We start from the raw sequence: 9,159 nt of genomic DNA, 5'->3' as shown, positions 1-9,159 counted from the left end.
GGAAGTTCCTTCACGATGTTGAAGAGCTCTTTGCTGTTGTGTGCGTTGTTGTCTAGGCGGTCTTTGAAGGAGGCCCTTTTGACGGATCTGATGATGTGATGGTGTCTGCAGGTGCCATTCTTGTGGGCGGTGTGGCTGTCCGGTGTTCATTCACGGAGCCAGATCTTCTCCAGCTTTCGGCAGGTTTGCTTGGAGGCCCGGAGGTCTTCACTGAACCAGCTGGCTTTCTTGATGGTATGACTGTTGGAGGGTTTCTCGATCGGGGCTAGGGTATTGGCACAGTCGTTGATCTACTGTCTGAGGTTGTGGGCGGCGGTGTCGGGGTCGGTATGGTCGGCAGGTGGGCTCTGGACAAGGGTGGTGGTTAGCTGGTCTTTGGTGACTTTGCTTAATCAGCGGTGAGGCATCTGTTGGGTGCGGTGGTGCGTGGTGGGTTTCTTGAAGGTGAAGTGGATGCAGCGGTGGTTTGTCCAGTGGAGTTCGGTGGTATGGTTGAAGGAGACATGGGGACTTGCGGAGAAGATGGGGTCAAGCATGTGACCGGTGGAGTGGGTGGGTGTTGTGACGAGTTATCTGAGTCCGAGGTGTAGTTGGTGTTGTCATTGTTCTCGAGGTGGAAGTTCAGGTCCCCGAGGAGGATGTAGTCCGTGGAGGAGAGAGCGTGTGTGCTGACAAAGTCGGCTATGGAGTTGCTGAACTGTGGTCGGGGTCCGGGCGGTCTGTAGATGAGGGTTCCTCTGAGGGTGGTGTTGGGGTCGGTGTGGATCTGGAAGTGCAGGTGTTCAGCGGTGCTGAGGGTGTCGTCGGTGTTGGTCGAGACTCTGAGAGTGTTCCTGTGGACGAGACTCTGAGAGTGTTCCTGTGGACAATGGCGATTCCTCCTCCGGGTCTGTTGGTGCGGTCCTTGCGGATGATCTTGTAGCCTTCCGGGACAGCTATGGCTATGTCGGGTGCCGAGGCGGGGTTCAGCCAGGTCTCCTTCAGGAAGGCGACGTCTGGGGAGGTTGAGTCGAGTAAGTCCCAGAGTTCAACTGCATGTTTTCGGGCGGAGCGGGTGTTGAGAAGGATGCATCTGAGGTGGTTGGGTTCTTTCCTGGTCGGCCGCATGGTGGGGTGGATGCTTGTGAAGCTGCAGTTCTGGCAGGTGAAAGCTCCGTGGGTGCACTTCGGGGTGGCCAGGAAGCAGGTGTGTGATCATCCGGTGTTGAGTGCGTGGCAAGTTAGCGGTGTCAGGTGTGGTGGCGTTCGTGGTGTCCAGGGGTCCTGGTGCTGGGCGCGGTCCCGGCACGGATGAGCACAGATGGCCTTGCCTTAGGTGCGTCAGCAGCGCGCCCGCTGAGCGCGGCCGCGTAGCGGCTTCCATATGAGGGGATGTGGGAGGGAGAAGCAGCTGGGAGGCGGGAGCGGGGCGGCAATTGGGATGGCAGGTGGGCGGGGACGCAGGGACGCAGCGGCGGGAAAAATGGGCAGGGGGCGCGGGAGAACTGGGCACAGGAAGAAAAAACAAGTTTAGGCAGAAAAACAGGCACAGAGGAATAAAAACAAGTCTGGGCAAGAAAGCAAGTACAGGCACAGGGAATAAAAACAAGTCCGGGCAAGAAAGCAAGTACAGGCACAGGGGAATAAAAACAAGTCTGGGCAAGAAAGCAAGTTAGGCACAGGGGAAAAATACAAGATTAGGCAAAAACAATGCAGGCAGAGCCGTGCAGCAGCGTGGGGAGGAACCTGCCTGCGAGTCGGGACATTCAAAGCTATGTTTTTCCGAAAGGTTTTGTGAGGGTTTATGGCCATGTATTTGGTTTTACTAATGTTTATTTCAAGGCCTTTTATTTTGCAATGTGTGGAAAGAGTCTTTTAGATTTTGTAATCCCTTGGGTGTTTGTGATATTATTATGGTGTCATCAGCAAATAAAAGTGCTGACACCAATTCACCCTCGTCATTTTTACAGCCATTCAAGAAGTTTGGCATATCATTGTCATACAATTAAAATGTGGGTGCCAGTACGCATCCTTGGCGAACGCCCCGTTTTATAGGGATTGCTTCTGTTAGTTCGCCCCTCGAACCCCATCTTACTTTTGCATAATTGTCTTCATGCCACCTTATTATCTGTTCAAGTAGATTGGCAGGCACCCCTTGGAGTCTCAATGTATCCCATAACAAAGCGCGAAGGATAAGATCAAATGATGCCCTTAGATCTACAAAGGCAATTAGAGATGTCCCTTTCTTAGATTTACATATTTCCAACACAAACATGTAAATCTGAAGACCTGATTTGTTGTACTAATTTTAAGTCTAAAACCTGCCTGCAATTTGGAGAGTATAGTGTTTTACTCCATCCAAATATTTAATCGATTTTAAAATATGCCTTGCAAAAACTTTCTGTAAAATATCTATTAAACTAATTGGGTGATAGTTTACTGGTTCATAACGATTTCCCTTTTTAAAATTTGTAATAATTTCCGCCCCTTTCCAAGGTTCCTGAATTGCTGCACCCGATACTATGGCATTGTATAAATAATTAATATAGGGGCCCCAGACACTGATATCATGCTTTAGTAAATCATCTGGGATTTTATCAGATTCAGGGGCTTTCCCTGGTTTAACTGCATTAATCGCCAAAATTGTTTCTTCTAAACTAAAAACTAAATTGGCTTCCTTTAGACTCAGTGCCTAGCCGTCATTAAATAGGGCCATACTGCTGCCTGGAACTGCATACAGCCTTGTAAAATGGTCAACCCAGGTGCATCAAGGTAAGTGACTTTAGCTTCCTTCCCCGTTTTGTTCCCTTTAGCTACAATCCTCAAGAAACCCAGTTAGTCCTTATTTTTTGCTGCGTTGAGTAGGTCTGACCAGTTATCATCGTCCCATGTTTTTGTTCACTATTTCAAGCGTTTTCTTATATTTGATCCTAAGCTCCTTTATACTAGATGTATTACCATTTTTTATACCCATTATAAATTCTGTCTTAACAGTGCAACAGCCCTCATCATACCCGGGATTTACTTCACTGCTAAAGGCCTTTTGTTTCTCTTTTCTCCTTTTTTTGAAATTTAAGTCACTAATGGAGCCAGGGCTATCAATAGATTTTTTATTTAGTTCTAGAAATAACTAATTTCCTATTATTGTATCTGAGTAGGGACCAAGAGTGTCTGCAAATGTATTATAGATATTTGCCAGTGCCTCATTGTACCCTAGGATTTGTGCCCATTTCAGGGACCGACGATTATTACTTACTAAAAGGTTGTCGCAAATAATATCCATGCTCTCAGTGCTCTGTGAAGCAAGGGGAAGAAGCTGGTCAGATAAAGATAATTGAAGGGGACGGTGGTCCCTCTCTATTCTTGGAACTACTTTTAAATCGATTACATGAGGTCAAACTTCTAGTGATACCAATATGTGATCTATTTTACTCCGGGAGAAACCCCTCCAAAATGAATGCGCCTTTGGCGTATCCAATGGTAGGCGTCCATTACATGCTCTCAGACCATGCCCGGCAGCCAATTTCATGATTTGAGCTACTGCCACAGTGCACGGTACTGTATTGGTACTTTCTAGCACAAGGATGTTATTAGCAATATCTAGTCCTTCAAATATGTTACAGAGCCCTGTGACAGGTTCAAAATTACAATTTAGAACCCCTCCTATTATTATACCTGATTTTATATCTAATGAGTTTAAAATGGAGTCCATGTGTTCTTTTATAAATGACTCTTTTGAGGCTAAGCTAGGTCTATTATAGATATTAAATAGGTGTAGTACCCTTCCATCGTTAGTTTTAATTTTTACACCAACTATATCGTGTGATGTTATACTCAGTTGGGTAATTTCAATTGCAAAGGTTAATTTTATCCATATTACAAGGTCCCCTGAAGGCCTTCCTCTTACTGATGGAAGTGCATCCTCGTTAAATGTCTTATAGCCTACTCTATGTGGTGTTTCTAGCACCCAAGTCTCCTGTAAAAGACAGATATCACTCTGTTCGATGTACTCGTGCCAATCTGTATCTATAAGGTTCTTAGTGAGCCCTGCTACATTCCACAAGATGAAGCATAACATTGGTAGGTTGTCAGTTATACTAAGTCAGTCAGTCAGTCAAAAGGTCTTTATTTCGATTTACATCATAAAAGACATACTATACAAATACAGCACAATCCCTAGTAATATATCCTGATAAAATCCATAAATACTGCATACTAAAAACAAGAATAAAAAGTTATTAAATGTATATACAAAGACTCACCACTGAAGCAATCAATATAACATACAAGGATTAAAAATGAAATTCATATGGAGTAGACAATCATGCTAACCCGCCATCTACATAGCTTTACTAAGTAACTTGGGCTCAACTAGCAGATTACAATTTGTATTACAAATGTCACTAGTTATTGTAGCTTCATCAAGCAGCTCTAGTGCAGCGGATCGGGCGATAAGTGAGATTCACCCTCCATCCTGATCCTTTCGCTCATGGAATTCTCTTTCCTGTGTCCCTTCCTAATTTTTCTGGTTTTGTGGAATCTCTAATCCCTCTTTGTTTAGAACTATACCCTGGATCCCAGTCACCTTCACCATCCTCATTCCAGAAACTTCTTCCCCGTGGAACACTGGGATTTGATGTCAATCAACAGCTCCCAACGGTGATAGTTCCTGGTATCTGTTCAAGGTTAAGAAAGGGGCAGCAATGCCATACTCAAACTTTCTGGTAGATGGCCTATAGAAGTGGCCCAAGGGTAGGGTATGGATACAAGGGGAAACATCCTTTACAACGCGGTGTTTACACCGCGGAGCCTTTACGACGCAACCATCACAACGCAAGTCGTTACTATGACTTGCGCTGGATGGCGCTCTTGCTCAAGGAATAGTTTAATTTTCTATTCCAACACCTTCCCTACTGTTACGTGGGCTGGAGTTGGAATAGAAAATTAAAATAATCCACAATCCAGCGCCCTCCAACGCCGGACATCCGGATACAAGTGCTCTGTAGGGGAGTCTCCTCCTGAATTCTTAACAAGTTACGGGCCATATGTGGAAGCCTAAAATTTATAACAATGCAATCCCCATGTATGTTCCTAGGGGATTCGCCTACCCAGCCTACCCTGCCGACCATTAAGATGTCATTCATTGTTTGTGGATTACATTTTTTGAACTTGGTTAACAAACCAACAGTTTTATTTCTGAGATTGTACCAAGATTCTTTCTGTTCTCTTTTCAGGGTAGGGACTCCGGCTAAAATCAAAACATACGGACACGCAGCTGGGGGTAACTTTAGAATGTCTACATTGTGGATTAAATCAGTTCCTTTTGGGCTATGTACTATTCCTGAGCCTTTAAAGATATCTGAAGAATCAGGAGCCACCTAAGTATGAAATCCATCGCTTCGACCTTCCTCACCAATATCTGTTAGCTCTAGCCTGCACCTTACATTTCCACCCTTACTAAACCAATCAATCACAGTTGGTTCTGAAGTTTGACCACCACATGTGTCCTCCATTTTTTGTGTAGATGTGTCTCTAACCTCAGCTATTTGTTTTTAGCCCTTCCTCAAGTGTTGTTTTAACATTCTGGCTTAGGGTACCCAGTTGGTCTATATTCAAATTTAACAGATCTAATTTTGTGTCCATACCACTAAGTTTTTTGGCCATACATTCATCAATCTGAGATAGCATTTGATCTATTGAGGTCTTAGAAATTGATGCAACAATTTGATCTGCCTTCCCAATGCCCTCACTAGATAAAACAGAAGATAGATTATAATCGGCCTCGGTTTGAGTAGCAACTGTATTACACAAGAACACCTCCTGCTCATGCTCATCTATAGTTTCATTGGGTGAACTAATAGTGCATCCTGATTTCTTTTTTGTAGCACCTTTCTTGGAACCATTTTTACTAGCTCTCTGTGTCTGTTTGGGTTTTGGTTTTGGAACACCCACTTGTCTTGGTGCTTGCAGTCTTGATGATATTCCAGGCTTGTTAGTGTCAGCTATGTTAGGGATCGTTGGAATGCTCAATGTAGGCAATGCAGCAGAGGCGATTGGGTTAACAGGGGTAGTTGGTGTTAAACCACATGAATTTGATTGTGACATGCTAGTGAGGTTTGGTGAACTAACTTGTCTATAAGTAGGTAGGCTGGCAGGATCAAGTGACAACCGTCTCTCTGCCAGCTCAATTTCATGGGTTAGAAGTGACTCAGCTCTGATAATAAAGGCGTCAAGGGTGCCAGCAGCACCCTATCGCCTACTCATGATTCTGTATTTTCTCACTGAGGCAAGACGTGAACACAAAACTCTAAGAACAAGATTGCAATTTTTATCAGTGACAAATAGTGGGCACGAGACCCGAGGTGCAAAGCAAAATGAACAGGCAAACTTGGCTATTTACCCTACAAATCTCTACCAAACAAGACTTAATTTAGGATGGTTCTTAGAGAGGTGGCCTAGTCCAGTCACGGTCAGTCGCGGATGGGCGCAGATGGGCCCACCCTTGGCCCACGTGTGACCCCCGCTGCAGGAGCCCTAGGCCCCTTTTGAACGCCTCCTGGCGCTGAAGGATGCGATGTGCGCATCGCAGGGAATGTTGGGAATTGAAGTCCTCAGGCAATGACGGCAATCGTGCGCCTTGCATAGCCCAGCAGCAGCAGTGTCCTAGTGGCAATGGCGATGTAAGAGCAGCAGCACTCAGCCGGTAAAGAAGAATATGGGCTGGGTAGTGCTATCTGCATAAGTCCCCTGGTTAAGCTCACGAGGTAGAAAACCTCCCTGGAAGCACCAGCTCATCTAGGACCATAGTTACACTAGCCACTGTATCTCTGAAATCTCTGATAGCCTCATCCTCAGGTCCGTTCACTTTAGGCCTCTTCTAGTACTACTGCCACCCTTGCTGTAAGGCAGCAAGGGTGGCAATATTCACCCCAGCCATGGACACTAAGGTTGCTTCCACCACCTGATTACCCTTCCCAGGGGCACCACTCTCTACTCCTACACTCACACTGGCAATTCCTGTGGCTGGCCTCTTAGGGAGGAGCTTCTTGGAGCAGACAGCATCTCCCTGCTTGTGCTCTGGCTGGTTAGAGTCAAAGCACTTACGCACTTTTGAGGGATGAAACAACTTACCATTCTTTCACTGATACCTCCTCCCGTTGAATTTGGGTTGGCATGGGGCCCCCCTCCTTGTGCAGGTTTTTGTGGGTCTTTGGAGGACTGATTTTGACCTTCTTTTCACTGTTTTTTCCTGGGGAGGAAGCTTTACTTCTGGTCAGCCCCCTGGTGCTGAATGGAAACATGGGTTCTCACCCTCTCATCAGCTGCTTCTCCAGGCTCTCTGGGGTCTGTCAGCTTAGAGTCCAATAGATACTAGTGTAACTTCTCTTCTGCACAATGAGCTAAAATAAAAACGAATTATACCATCCCCCATATGTGTCAACTTTGTTACCAACAATCCAGCCTTCCAGTGCCTTCTGTCTACCCAAGACTTTGAACCCAATTTCTGTGTGCCTCTAAACTTCACCCTGTTCTGCTCTGGAGTCAGACCAATTCTCTTCACTAAGCATGCCTTCATCTGCAGGTGTAATTCTGTATCTTTCCTCTTTAGGGTCAGGAGCAGCTACTAGAATCAACTCCCACAGGACCCAACTCATTTTAAGGGCCCTTTCAAAGGCTGCTAGCCACTTGTCAATGGCATCCCCCTCAGTTTACCTGGGTACTAGATCCTTGGGAACTTTGTGATCAAGACCACCACCCATTGACATCTAAAAATCTTCATAATTTTCACTGCCACCATTCCTTTTCAACAACTCTTCCCTCTCCCATCGCTTCTCAGCCAATTCCAGTGTTTTCTGCTCCAAAGCTATCAAAGCTAATTGAGCCCTAAGCTGTCTCTCTGCAAGGAACAGCGGTGGTTCCTGAGTGGGGGACCCTTCCCCTCCATCTGGAATCATCTGGCTAACACTAGAGAAAATGGAAGAGGCATCATCCTCTCGGGTGAGGTTGGGGGAAGTACCCTGAATCCCACCTGGAATCCTCTGAGCGTCCCCAGCCCTGGCCTCTAGGGACTTCAGCAACCCTGCCTTCTTAACCTTGTTGGAAGCAGGGAGCCCCCAAAGCCTACACTATACCCTAAGATCAGCCACCCTCACTGGGACAGTTTAGCCAGGTCCAGATCCATGGGTCCATAGTTTTGGGTCACAATAACTGGGCATAATAGACTTTGAGCAATTTGGAAAAATCAGAAAAATGGATTAAAAACAGTTTAGTCCAAATTCGAAAAATCAAACTGAATTGTTTTTTCCTAAGGCAATTTAGAGGACTTTTACAATCTTTATTCACTTCACTGAAAGGTGTACTTTTTAAACACAAGTGCTTTTCCACACCGCTGAGCTCCAAATGTTGGAAAGTGGATTATTAGTAGGGGAAAATGGATATCTGCCACTGGCAATAAGGCCACTTACACAGTATAGTGCTCATATTAGGTCTTAGAAAATGATTCCCTTGGTAGCTTGGCTGTGAGCAGGCAGGCTTAACTACAAAGGCAGGTAGGTAAAGCATTTAAAACAATCTCACACAAAATATAGGGTAGCTTCAAATAGTGTATAATAAAGATCTAGTATAATAAAATCTAGATTGACTATAATTGGAAGATTTATAGCATAGACTTAGTCTATATTGTAGCTATATGCTTCCTCGAGCCCTTTTGTGTGAGATACCACTAAGCATTTAAAAACACAATTTCAGTAAATAATGAAGACACAATACAAAATAAAAATCCAAAACTAACTCACAAAAATAGGAAATAGATGACACCAAAACAACAAAAATCCAATGTAGGGAATCTGAAATATACATTTTCAAAGATTTAGCACTTTCTAGCACATAGAAACCTATAGCGCTTTATCGGGACATCTGGTCGCAATAGACTGGGTCTAAGTCAAAGTGTCAGGCCGACCGTGATGGAGCCCTCAGTGGCTACCCCTCATGGTAGGTCTGGGTTAAAGTTTTTACCTTCTGACTTAGAAACTTTTCTGGAGCTTTACTTCCCAGGGTCTCTTGGAGCTCTCAGCCTGTCCGGATTCGGTGAGGGTTCACTGGATTGCCTTGCGATGAGCTCCCGGTCAAACTTACGAAAGTCCATCCTCTGGAGTATTCCAGAGAAACAAAATAAGGATC

The sequence above is a fragment of the Lissotriton helveticus genome, chromosome 2_2, assembly GCF_964261635.1.
Source record: "Lissotriton helveticus chromosome 2_2, aLisHel1.1, whole genome shotgun sequence".
In the NCBI taxonomy this organism is placed as follows: Eukaryota; Metazoa; Chordata; class Amphibia; order Caudata; family Salamandridae; genus Lissotriton; species Lissotriton helveticus.
Note: the sequence above shows the minus strand (reverse complement) of the source record.